We start from the raw sequence: 12,100 nt of genomic DNA on the forward strand, positions 1-12,100 counted from the left end.
AGCAATTGCTTAGTCGTCTCCATAGCTACCCTACCTACATTTGTTTCAGACTGAGGACGTTTTTTCTGAAAAGGGTTGCCAGAAGTTACCACCTCACCGTCCTTACGATTGCCCGGTTAACCTGATTCCCGGTGCAAAATTACCCAAGACCAGGTTATATAATCTTTCGGGTCCGGAGAGACAAGCCATGAAAGATTATATCTCCGAGAGCTTGGCTAAGGGACACATCAGACCCTCTTCTTCACCCGTGGCTGCAGGGTTTTTCTTCGTTAAAAAGAAAGATGGGGGCCTGCGTCCTTGCCTAGATTTTCACGAATTAAACCGGATAACCATCCGAGACCCATACCCTCTTCCTCTCATTCCTGACCTGTTTAATCAGATTGCGGGTGCTAGGTGGTTCTCCAAACTTGATCTTAGGGGGGCCTACAATCTGATTCGTATCAAGGAAGGGGATGAGTGGAAGACAGCTTTTAAACACTCCTGAGGGGCATTATGAAAATCTAGTCATGCCTTTCGGTCTGACCAATGCTCCTGCTGTCTTCCAACATTTCGTTAATGACATTTTTAGTCATCTTAAATCGGCAGGTTTGTGGTGATATACTTGGGTGATATTTTAATTTATTCGTCTGATCTGAAAACACACGGAGGTGCATGTCAGACAGGTACTGCAGGTCCTACGGACGAATAAATTATATGCGAAAATTGAAAAGTGTGTCTTCGCCGTTCAGGAAATACAGTTCCTAGGTTATTTATCATCTGCTTCAGGTTTCTGTATGGATCCTGGGAAGGTCCAGGCAATTCTAGATTGGGATCTTCCTGAGAACCTCAAAGCACTGCAACGGTTCTTGGGCTTCGCAAATTTCTATACAAAGTTCATTAAAAATTATTCGGTGATTGTAAAACCCCTTACTGACATGACTAGGAAGGGGACTGATTTTTCTAAATGGTCTGACGCCGCTAAAATTGCTTTTTCCTCTCTAAAAGAGAGGTTTACCTCGGCACCTGTACTAATCCAACCTGATGTCTCCCAGCCTTTTATTGTTGAAGTAGATGCGTTAGAGGTGGGAGTGGGGGCGGTGCTGTCTCAGGGTCCGTCTCCTAGCAAATGGCGTCCTTGTGCGTTCTTTTCTGCAGCAGAGAAGAACTATGATATTGGCAATAGGGAACTATTAGCTATTAAACTAGCGTTTGAAGAATGGCGTCACTTTTTAGAGGGGGAAATCCACCCAGTCACGGTGATTACAGACCACAAAAACCTTCTGTACCTCGAAATCAGCTAAGCGTCTCACCCCTAGACAAGCTAGGTGGTCGCTATTTTTTACCAGGTTTAACTTTGTTGTTAAACTTTGGCAAAAAATACCAAGGCAGATGCATTATCTCGTTGTTTCCCTGGAGGGGGTAATGTGAGTGATCCGGTACCCATTCTACAAAGAGGAGTGGTTGTCTCTGTGGTACACTCTGTTCTGGAGGGGAAGGTGTTAGAGGCCCAGGGGACGCCCCGGTCTCTTGCCCCTCAGAGAAATTGTTTGTACCGTTAAACCTGCGTCTCGAATTATTAAAAGGAACATCATAATTCGGGGCACCCGGGTAGTAAAGCAACCTTGGAGCCATTGTCTCGTCGTTTTTGGTGGCCAAGGTTGCGTCAGGATGTAATGGATTTTGTGTCTTCCTGTTCTACTTGTGCGCGCGCGAAAGGCTCTCATACACGTCCTGCAGGGTCTTTATTGCCACTTGTCATTCCCAATAGGCCATGGACACATCTGTCAATGGATTTTATCACTGACTTACGTTTGTCTGCGGGTAAAACGGTTATCTTGGTAGTAGTGGACAGGTTTAGCAAAATGGTACACTTTATTGCGTTACCCACACTACCTAATGCTAAGACTCTTGCTCAGGTATTCATCAGTGAAATCGTGAAGCTTCACGGGGTCCCTTCCGAGGTTGTTTCGGATCGGGGAACCCAGTTTATTTCAAAGTTTTGGAAAGCTTTTTGTTCCCGTTTGGGGGTACACTTGTCCTTTTCCTCAGCTTTCCATCCTCAGTCGAATGGACAGACTGAGCGTACCAACCAAAACCTTGAGACATATCTAAGGTGTTTTGTGTCTGAAAACCAAGAGGTGTGGTCATCCTATTTACCGTTAGCCGAGTTTGCCATAAATAATCGCCGTCAGGAATCTACTGGCAAGTCACCATCTCTTGGTGCATATGGTTTTCATCCCCAATTCTGTACTTTCAAAGAGGGGGGGTCTTCTGGGGTTCCCGAAGAGGAACAGTTTTCGTCATCTCTTTCTTCTGTATGGCAGAAAGTGCAAGCTAATTTGAAAAATATGGGAGGTAAATATAAATGAATGGCTGATAAGAGACGGTCGCCAGGTCCGGACCTAGGAGTGAATGACTATGTGTGGTTGTCTACTAGGAATATTAAATTAAAGGTTCCCTCTTGGAAACTGGGTCCTAGGTTCATTGGCCCTTACAAAATAGTAGCCATCATTAACCCCGTGGCTTTTCGCCTGGAGCTACCTCAGAATTTTAAAATGCATAACGTCTTCCATAAGTCGTTACTCAAGAAGTATGTTCCACCTCTAGAACCGTCACCGCTGCCACCTCCTCCTGTTGTTGTGGATGGTAATCTAGAGTTTCAAATATCCAAAATTGTTGATTCTCGTCGGGTCCGCCGCTCTCTTCAATATCTGATGCATTGGAGGGGTTACGGTCCCGAGGAAAGAATGTGGGTTCCAGCGTCTGAGGTAAACGCAGACAGGTTAGTTCGGGCTTTTCATGCCTCTCATCCTGAGAGACCTAGTCCTGAGTGTCCGGAGGCCCCTCGTGGAGAGGGGGGTACTGTCACGAGGGTGTCAAGAGCCACGCCTGACTCAGTTATACCCGGGGTCAGGAAGTCGCAGCGGGTGGCTGCGCGCTCTATGTCTAAAGACAGTGCTGTTTCTTAATGGTAGCTTTCTGGGTTTGCCTTGCAATCCTTTTTGGCTCACTCAGGGATCCGTAGCTTTTCCTCCTCAGCTGTTTCTTGTCCAGCACTCCCAACCTCCTTATATTCCCATCTCCCACTTCTGTGGTTGCCAGATATAGAGCTTCCTGCCTGGACTTCTATACTGACCCACTGGAGCTGTGTAGCTGTGTTCCCTGGTTGTTGTTCCAGAACGTTACCCTCCGGATCCCTGTTGGGCCTTGGTGGTCTGCTGTTGTCACCCACCTGGGATTATATGTTTGTCTGTATTGTCTGTCCTCTCCTTGGTGTTTTCCTCTTAGTGTCAGTGGTGCGGACTAGTGATCCCACTACATAGGGCTCATCTTAGGGAAAGCCAGGGTTTAGGCACGTGATCGGCGTACGGGTGAGGAACCCGTCTAGGGACGTCAGGGCAGTCAGGTGCCAGCCGCAAGGTGAGTCAGTGGTCACCATCTTTCCCTCTCCCTTGGACAGGGCCTTCCCATTTCCTTCCCTTTGCGTGACGCCGGTCATTACACTTCAATGGGGCTGTGCACATGAGTGCAACACTTGTGCGTTGCGTGAAAATCGCAGCAAGCTCTATATTGTGCGTTTTTCACGCAACGCAGGCCCCATAGAAATGAATGGAGATGCAACCATGGTGATGGACCATGTGATGAGCGCAGTGACGTCACCAAAAGGTCCTTTTCCTCCTAGGTCCTCAAAGAAGAAGAAAGACGACAAGCCGGGCCGCGCGAACAAGTGGATGAGGTGAGTTTAATTATTTATTTATTTTTAACCCCTCCATCCCTAATTTACTTTGCATTCTGTATTAAGAATGCTATTATTTTCCCTTATAACCATGTTATAAGGGAAAATAATAAAATCTACACAACACCTAACCCAGACTCGAACTTCTGTGAAGAAGTCCGGGTTTGGGTCTGGGTACCAAACATGCTGATTTTTCTTACGTGCGTGCAAAACGCATTAAAACGTTTTGCACTCACGCTGAAAAATCGTGCATTTTCCCGCAACGCACCTGCATCTTGTCTGGCCCTCACACACGAAGCCCGTGTGATGAAAGAGGCCTAATGGCAGATCATTGGGTAAAGGGATATAATTATTTTTTTACTTTATTCCTAATCAATTTGTTTTATATAAGACCCATTTTATACTATATTACAGTTAAAGGGGTTATCCAAGACCTATAATGCCCCTCAAAATGCCCGGGCCCCTCACAGCGGTTGTACTTACCTGGCTCCCCGTCACCCATGACGCTTCTAATGCCGGCACGCCAACCGCTGCATCTCCCCATGGCGCAGAGTAAAACATCTGGCGAAGGGGGGGGGGGGGGGGCGGGTAGCCTGCTATTGGCTGTCCCCCCTGATGTTTTCATCCGTGTGACGGGGTGATGAGGCGGCCGTGCCAGCATTAGAAGCGACCGGGGAGTGAGGAAAATACAACCTCTGTGAGGGACACGGGCATATGGGGTGGGGGGGGGGGGGGGGTTATAGGTCTTAGATATCCTCTTTAAACCTCTTCATAAGACCATGTCTAAACCTTATTTTACTATGTTGGATATTAAAATATACTTATATATTGGCTTTCTGCTTTTATGAGGACCACCCCTCCAGAAGATCCAAGTCAGCTCTAAGTCAAAAGATTTTTTTTTCAATCAGTGTATTTTTTATTGTCGAGCAGATTGCAGCAAAATGACATTCAGCAAGTAACATTTGTTTACACAATAAAGTGCATCAATATTACAATATCTGTTTTTGTCCTTATTACGCCGCTTGCTTGACATTATTTTTTCCCCCCATTTTCAATACCCCCCCACCCCAACCAGCAACAAAAAGTGCATTATATTATCTAGTGTTGTACAGCACTGAATCATATTGCATTGTGCTCAAGTCAAAAGATTTTATTAACTTGGGTGACATGCAACATTTCCACTCTTTGTTAGATATCATTGCTCTAGAACAGTGATGTCGAACCTTTTAGAGACAGAGTGCCTAAACTGCAACCCAAAACCCTCTTATTTATTGCAAAGTGCCAACACGGCAATTTAACCAGAATACTACAGTCCTATAGTATATATTCCATGTACATCACTTATCTATAATAGCCTGCCTTCATTCAGTGCCCTGCCATGAGAAGTCTAAGGCATATTAGTACACTGTAGACTTTTTCCAGAGGCGGGTGCCATAGGTTCACCACCACTGCTCTAGAACAATCTCATTGTTTTCATGCTGTTTTGATAGTACCAGTTTTATTATGCTGCCGACATTAGTCGATCTGTCAGGTATATGATAATTATCGGGGCAGACATTAGGAATGCTTCAATTCATGGTTGTATAGATTTTGAATATTGATGACCTATCCTTAGGATAGGTCATTATCAGATTGGTGGGGGTCCCACACCCGGAATCCCCATCAATCCAGTGTTCTCAACAGCTGCCACCCACCTGAATGGGAGCTGGGCTGTAATAACTTGGCCACTACACCGTAGATGGAGCCTTCTGCTTCCGTCTCCATCTACTGTGTTACTTCCAGTACTGGAAAATGCTGAGAACAGCTGACCTATGGGGGTCAGACCCCCATCAATCTGATATAATGACCCATTCTGAGAATAGGTCCCCAATTTCTAGAACCCAACAACTTAAGCTGCAAATGATATAGTGCACAGCCAAGCCCCAACTTGTTCCATACATTGTAGAAATTTCAAGTCATACTATTGTTACCCATGTAAGAAATGTTAAAGTGAACCTGTCACATTTCGCACATAGTCCTATCTGTGGATAGCTTGTTATAGAGCAGGAGGAGCTGAACAGATTGACATCTAGTTTTGTGAAAAAAAGACTCAGCTTAACTTGTATTTCGTTCATACAAATCTTTACTCTCTTTGCTTAGGAGTCCAGTGGGCGGACTTATTCAATGATTGACAGATATCAGTATGCAGGCTCATACAGGGGAAGTTCATAAATCACTGAGCAGGTAGGCCCACATGACAAAAACTTGCTGGGACTGATATAAAAGAAATATAAGTTATACTGAATCTTTTCCCATAAAACTAAATATCTGCTCTGCAGCTCAGTCACCACATTCAATGTGAGAGGTTGTTAAATGTGCTATACGTAAAGAAGAACTCCCACAAAAAATTGTATTCTCTGACCTGCTAAAAAGTTACATGATGTAATCTGTAGCGATTGTAATCTCATCAGTGCCTGTATTTGTGAGTTATCCTCTGCCTTCTGATCCTCAGCTGTGTCATGTGACCAACTTTCTGATCTCCACTGACACAGGACAGGAGGTCAGTTATTTCTCTATTAATTCCTATGAGACTGACATTGAGGCTCCCGTAGAAATACATAGTGAAACTGACTTCCTGTCAACACATGAAACACAAGAAACTCTGGAAAGTCTGATTGCTGGTCACATGACACAGCTGAGGATCAGAAGGGAGAGGATAACTCACAAATACAGTCACTGATGAGAAGATTACATTCACTACAGATTAAATCATGTACTTTTCTAACAGGTCAGAGAATACCATTTTGGCTGGAGTTCTTCTTTAAGGGGGGCAATATAACCCAAACTGGTGGTCATAAATCATGTGAGCACTTCTGTGTCGATATGCAGTAGTTGCTATAATAATTTGAATTATTAAGGACACTGGGTTGAGGAGAAGGCAAGTGTTCTGTAAAGTCAAATCTGGACTGCTTTGAGGACTAACCTACTGCATTTATCTTCGTTTTCTAATGAATAGCTTATTGCCAAGCTCATATTGGTACATGTAGCAGACGTACTGTAAATAAAAACCATGACGTGGTGCTTGAGAAGTCTCAAATAATGGCAGTAAGATTTCACAGGTATCATGTCCCACAAAGACTACTTATAATAGTGGACAGTTTTATCTACAAGCGCAGACAACCTGAAGACAACATTGAGGACACCCGACAACCACTGGTAAGGGGACACGGAAAAACAACGTCCTTACTCATTCCCTAAAGAGTAGTAACCAGATCCATCTCCTATATAAATAGTTACTCTTATCATTTGTTCCTCATATTTCTGCTAGATCTGCATAGCCATTGTGTGGTTATCACATAAAGATGCAATAAAAAACTAAGCATATTATTAGAATTACCAACGTGAATCCATCCATACTGGTATGCAAAATACAGGCGTATCTGGACGTCCATGTAGAGTGTCGAGTATGTGCGTTCTTTTGTGGACACATTCATTTGAATATAAGACTCACGGAAGGAAAATGGAGAGTTTTGCGGCACAGACTAACAATCCATTACAAGAAACTGCAGTGTGAATTGCACCATTTACTTTAACAGGTCTGTGTGCTATGCTAGTGCACTCCAGATCCAGCACACAGAAGGATATTACTGCCGTCTTAGGCTACTTTCACACTAGCGTCGGGGTTCCGCTTGTGAACTCCGTTTGAAGAGTCTCACAAGCGGCCCCGAACGCATCCGTCCAGCTACCAATGCATTCTGAGTGGATGCAGATCCGCTCAGAATGCATCAGTCTGGCAGCGTTCAGCCTCCGCTCAGCAAGCGGACACCTGAACGCTGCTTGCAGCGTTCGGGTGTCCGCCTGGCCGTGCGGAGGCAAACGGATCCGTCCAGACTTACAATGTAAGTCAATGGGGACGGATCCGTTTGAATTTGACACTATATGGCTCAATTTTCAAACGGATCCGTCCCCCATTGACTGTCAATGTAAAGTCTGGACGGATCCGTCTGAAGCTACAGTCGTGGCCAAAAGTTTTGAGAATGACAAAAATATTAGTTTTCACAAAGTTTGCTGCTAAACTGCTTTTAGATCTTTGTTTCAGTTGTTTCTGTGATGTAGTGAAATATAATTACACGCACTTCATACGTTTCAAAGGCTTTTATCGACAATTACATGACATTTATGAAAAGAGTCAGTATTTGCAGTGTTGGCCCATCTTTTTCAGGACCTCTGCAATTCGACTGGGCATGCTCTCAATCCACTTCTGGGCCAATTCCTGACTGATAGCAACCCATTCTTTCATAATCACTTCTTGGAGTTTGTCAGAATTAGTGGGTTTTTGTTTGTCCACCCGCCTCTTGAGGATTGACCACAAGTTCTCAATGGGATTAAGATCTGGGGAGTTTCCAGGCCATGGACCCAAAATGTCAACGTTTGGTCCCCGAGCCACTTAGTTATCACTTTTGCCTTATGGCACGGTGCTCCATCTTGCTGGAAAATGCATTGTTATTCACCAAACTGTTGGATTGTTGGAAGAAGTTGCTGTTGGAGGGTGTTTTGGTACCATTCTTTATTCATGGCTGTGTTTTTGGGCAAAATTGTGAGTGAGCCCACTCTCTTGGATGAGAAGCAACCCCACACATGAATGGTCTCAGTATGCTTTACTGTTGGCATGACACAGGACTGATGGTAGCGCTCACCTTTTCTTCTCCGGACAAGCCTTTTTCCAGATGCCCCAAACAATCGGAAAGAGGCTTCATCGGAGAATATGACTTTGCCCCAGTCCTCAGCAGTTCATTCACCATACTTTCTGCAGAAGATCAATCTGTCCCTGATGTTTTTTTTTGAGAGAAGTGGCTTTTTTGCTGCCCTTCTTGACACCAGGCCATCTTCCAAAAGTCTTCGCCTCACTGTGCGTGCAGATGCGCTCACACCTGCCTGCTGCCATTCCTGAGCAAGCTCTGCACTGGTGGCACTCCGATCCCGCAGCTGAATCCTCTTTAGGAGACGATCCTGGCACTTGCTGGACTTTCTTGGACGCCCTGAAGCCTTCTTAACAAGAATTGAACCTCTTTCCTTGAAGTTCTTGATGATCCTATAAATTGTTGATTGAGGTGCAATCTTAGTAGCCACAATATCCTTGCCTGTGAAGCCATTTTTATGCAACACAATGATGGCTGCACGCGTTTCTTTGCAGGTCACCATGGTTAACAATGGAAGAACAATGATTTCAAGCATCACCCTCCTTTTAACATGTCAAGTCTGCCATTTTAACCCAATCAGCCTGACATAATGATCTCCAGCCTTGTGCTCGTCAACATTCTCACCTGAGTTAACAAGACGATTACTGAAATGATCTCAGCAGGTCCTTTAATGACAGCAATGAAATGCAGTGGAAAGTTTTTTTTGGGATTAAGTTAATTTTGATGGCAAAGAAGGACTATGCAATTCATCTGATCAATTTTCATAACATTCTGGAGTATATGCAAATTGCTATTATAAAAACTTAAGCAGCAACTTTATCAATTTCTAATATTTATGTAATTCTCAAAACGTTTGGCAACGACTGTACTTTCACACTTAGAATTTTTTCTACAATATAATGCAGACGGATCCGTTCTGAACGGATCCCAAGTCTGCATTATATGAGCGGATCCGTCTGGGCAGACCCCAGACAGATCCGCTCTGAACGCAAGTGTGAAAGTAGCCTTAAAGGGTTGTCCTATCACCGAGAATTTTGGAATGGGACAACCCCTTTAAGAAGTTTAATAATTTTTTTTTTTTTATTATTATTCTTAAAGAAGTGGTCCTAGAACTGCTCCTATACAAAACCTGATGTAAGATCACAGTTTCCAAATGCATTTTGATTCTGAATTCTTCACGCTTAAAGTCAATGAGAAATAAATAATAAAACATTATAAAAGGATCTTATCCTGGACCCATTCTGCCATAAAAAAAGCACAGCATCTATAAGTAGCACAGGTAAAGAAATGCTATTGGCACTGGATGTCATCCTCCAAATGACTTGTGTACTTAAGAAATACTTCACCAGCGCCAAGACAAAGGGCAGAGTGTCTCCACCTTTTCCAAACATTTGAAACCTAAAGTATGTCCACCCAACACTTCTCATTAATGGGCAAATCAAACATAGTTTGTTTTTGTGATACAAGCTCCCAATTACAGAATGGAGGCCCACACATTACCTCTACTATCTACCACCCAAATTTCCATTGAAGCGTTTATACCATCAGAAATCACCATAAATTTGCTGCTTTTATCTATTCATTTTCTTTAATCATTTTCCCGATTCTAAACATGTTTAGGGCTGAAGTCAATGGACAACAGCACAGTGGACCTACAATTGACCCAATATTTTGGACTCTGCTTGGGAAAGTTTTGAAATAAATAACCCAGCTTTCCACGGAGTTCTACGTGCTTGACTGCATTGTAACCGGAAACGGGTAAATTAAATGTATCAAGTAAACGATCATTTAGTACTAATTGCATCCAATTTTGATCATTAATCCATATATTACTGTAAAACTAATATGTTGCTTTCTATAAAATAAAACAAATGCTTCATTACTGAAGATATCCCGAATACAGGCTACCTGCACAAAGGTGCGGGCTGCTTTGCAGAAATGCTGCACGAATTTCTGTGCACCAAATCCGCACGTGTTACTTGCGGTTTTTGGTGTGGATTTGATGTGGTTTTGCCGCAGATCTCACCATTGCATTTAAAAGAATTAAATCTGCACAAAGAATGAACATACCGTGGATTCAGAAATGTGTATGGTAGGTCAATTTCTGCATGGAAAGAAAAAGAGTGCACATAACATGCGTCTACTCTCAGATATTTTGCTGGTACTGGATTGTGCTGCGTTTTCTTCACAAGAGAATCCGTGCATAAAAAACACAAGTAATCCACAATGTGTGCAGGTGGCCTAAGAGTAACAGACCCACTTAGCGGCCACAGCCGTTTCACTGCAACACTGCATTGAACCGTGGTAAATATGCAGTCACTAGTTTTTGCCCACATCATTCCTGTGCTTCAGATGAGCCAAGTGACCTTATCTTTGGCGGAGACCACCCGGCGCAGATTGCCCGTGTTCCCAACCAAGCCGATTCTCAATGGGTTACTCCCTTTGTTGATATCGTGGGCGGTTGACCCACCTGTTCTAACGAATGTTGCTTAATGTTGTATAAAGTGCTTGACTACATGATCAACGGTTACAGGGGTTGTCCAAGTTAAATTTATTGATGACCTATCCTCAGGCTGGGGCCCCGACACCCGGCACCCCCGCTAATCAGCTGTTTGAAGAGAAGGCGTGCGCCGTGCCAGCACCGCCTCCTCTTCACTGTTTACCTTCTAGCCGTTGCATCTGCAGCGGTGAGCAGGTGTAATTACACCCAAGCCATCGCATTAATTTCTATGGGACGGATCAATCCTATACAAGTGTATAGAAGCGATCCGTACCATTGAAATGAATAGGACGTCTAGGGTGTAATTACACCTGCTCACCGCTGCAGATGCAACGGCTAGAAGGTAAACAGTGAAGGGGAGGCAGCGCTAGCACGGCACACTCCTTCTCTTCAAACAGCTGATCGGCTGGGGTGCCGGGTGTCGGACCCCAGCCGATCTGATATTGATGACCTATCCTGAGGATAGGTCATCAATAAATATAACTTGGACAACCCCTTTAAGCTTGTAAAAGTTCTTAGTGCAGCTAAGGCTACTTTCACACTGGCGCTTTAGCTTTCCGTTTGGGAGATCCGTTCAGGGCTCTCACAAGCAGTCCAAAACAGATCAGTTTTGCCCTAATGCATTCTGAATGGAAAAGGATCCGCTCAGAATGCATCAGTTTGTCTTAGTTCCGTCTCCATTCTGCTTTGGAGGCGGACACCAAAACGCTGCTTGCAGCGTTTTGGTGTCCGTCTGACGAAACTGAGCCAAACATATCTGTTCTGACACACAATGTAAGTCAATGGGGGCGGATCAGTTTTTTATGACATAATCTGGCACAATAGAAAACGGATCCGTCCTCCCTTGACTTTCAATGGTGTTCAAGACGAATCCGTTTTGGCTATGTTAAAGATAATACAACCGGATCAGTTCTGAATGGATGCAGATGTTTGTATTATCTGAACGGATCCGTCTGTGCAGATCCATGACGGATCCGCACCAAACGCGAGTGTGAAAGTAGCCCAAGTGAAAGGGTCAGTGAAAACGGATCCGTCCCCATTGACTTACATTGTGTGCCAGGACGGATCCGTTTGGTTCAGTTTCATCAGACGGACACCAAAACGCTGCAAGCAGCGTTTTGGTGTCAGTCTCCAAAGCGGAATGGAGACTGAACTGCTGCATTCTGAGCGGATCCTTATCCATTCAGAATGCATTAGGGCAAAAAC

The 12,100-nt window shown here is 44.2% G+C and overlaps 1 protein-coding gene across 2 annotated transcripts in view; it reads right to left on the reverse strand.

Annotated features, from left to right (window-relative positions):
- The window catches only part of SYNJ2 (synaptojanin 2), a 287,057-nt gene that overhangs the window by 222,149 nt on the left and 52,808 nt on the right, over window positions 1-12,100 (reverse strand). The gene's annotated exons all lie outside the window — the stretch shown is intronic.

This window comes from Bufo bufo, chromosome 4, assembly GCF_905171765.1.
Source record: "Bufo bufo chromosome 4, aBufBuf1.1, whole genome shotgun sequence".
Classification (NCBI taxonomy): Eukaryota; Metazoa; Chordata; class Amphibia; order Anura; family Bufonidae; genus Bufo; species Bufo bufo.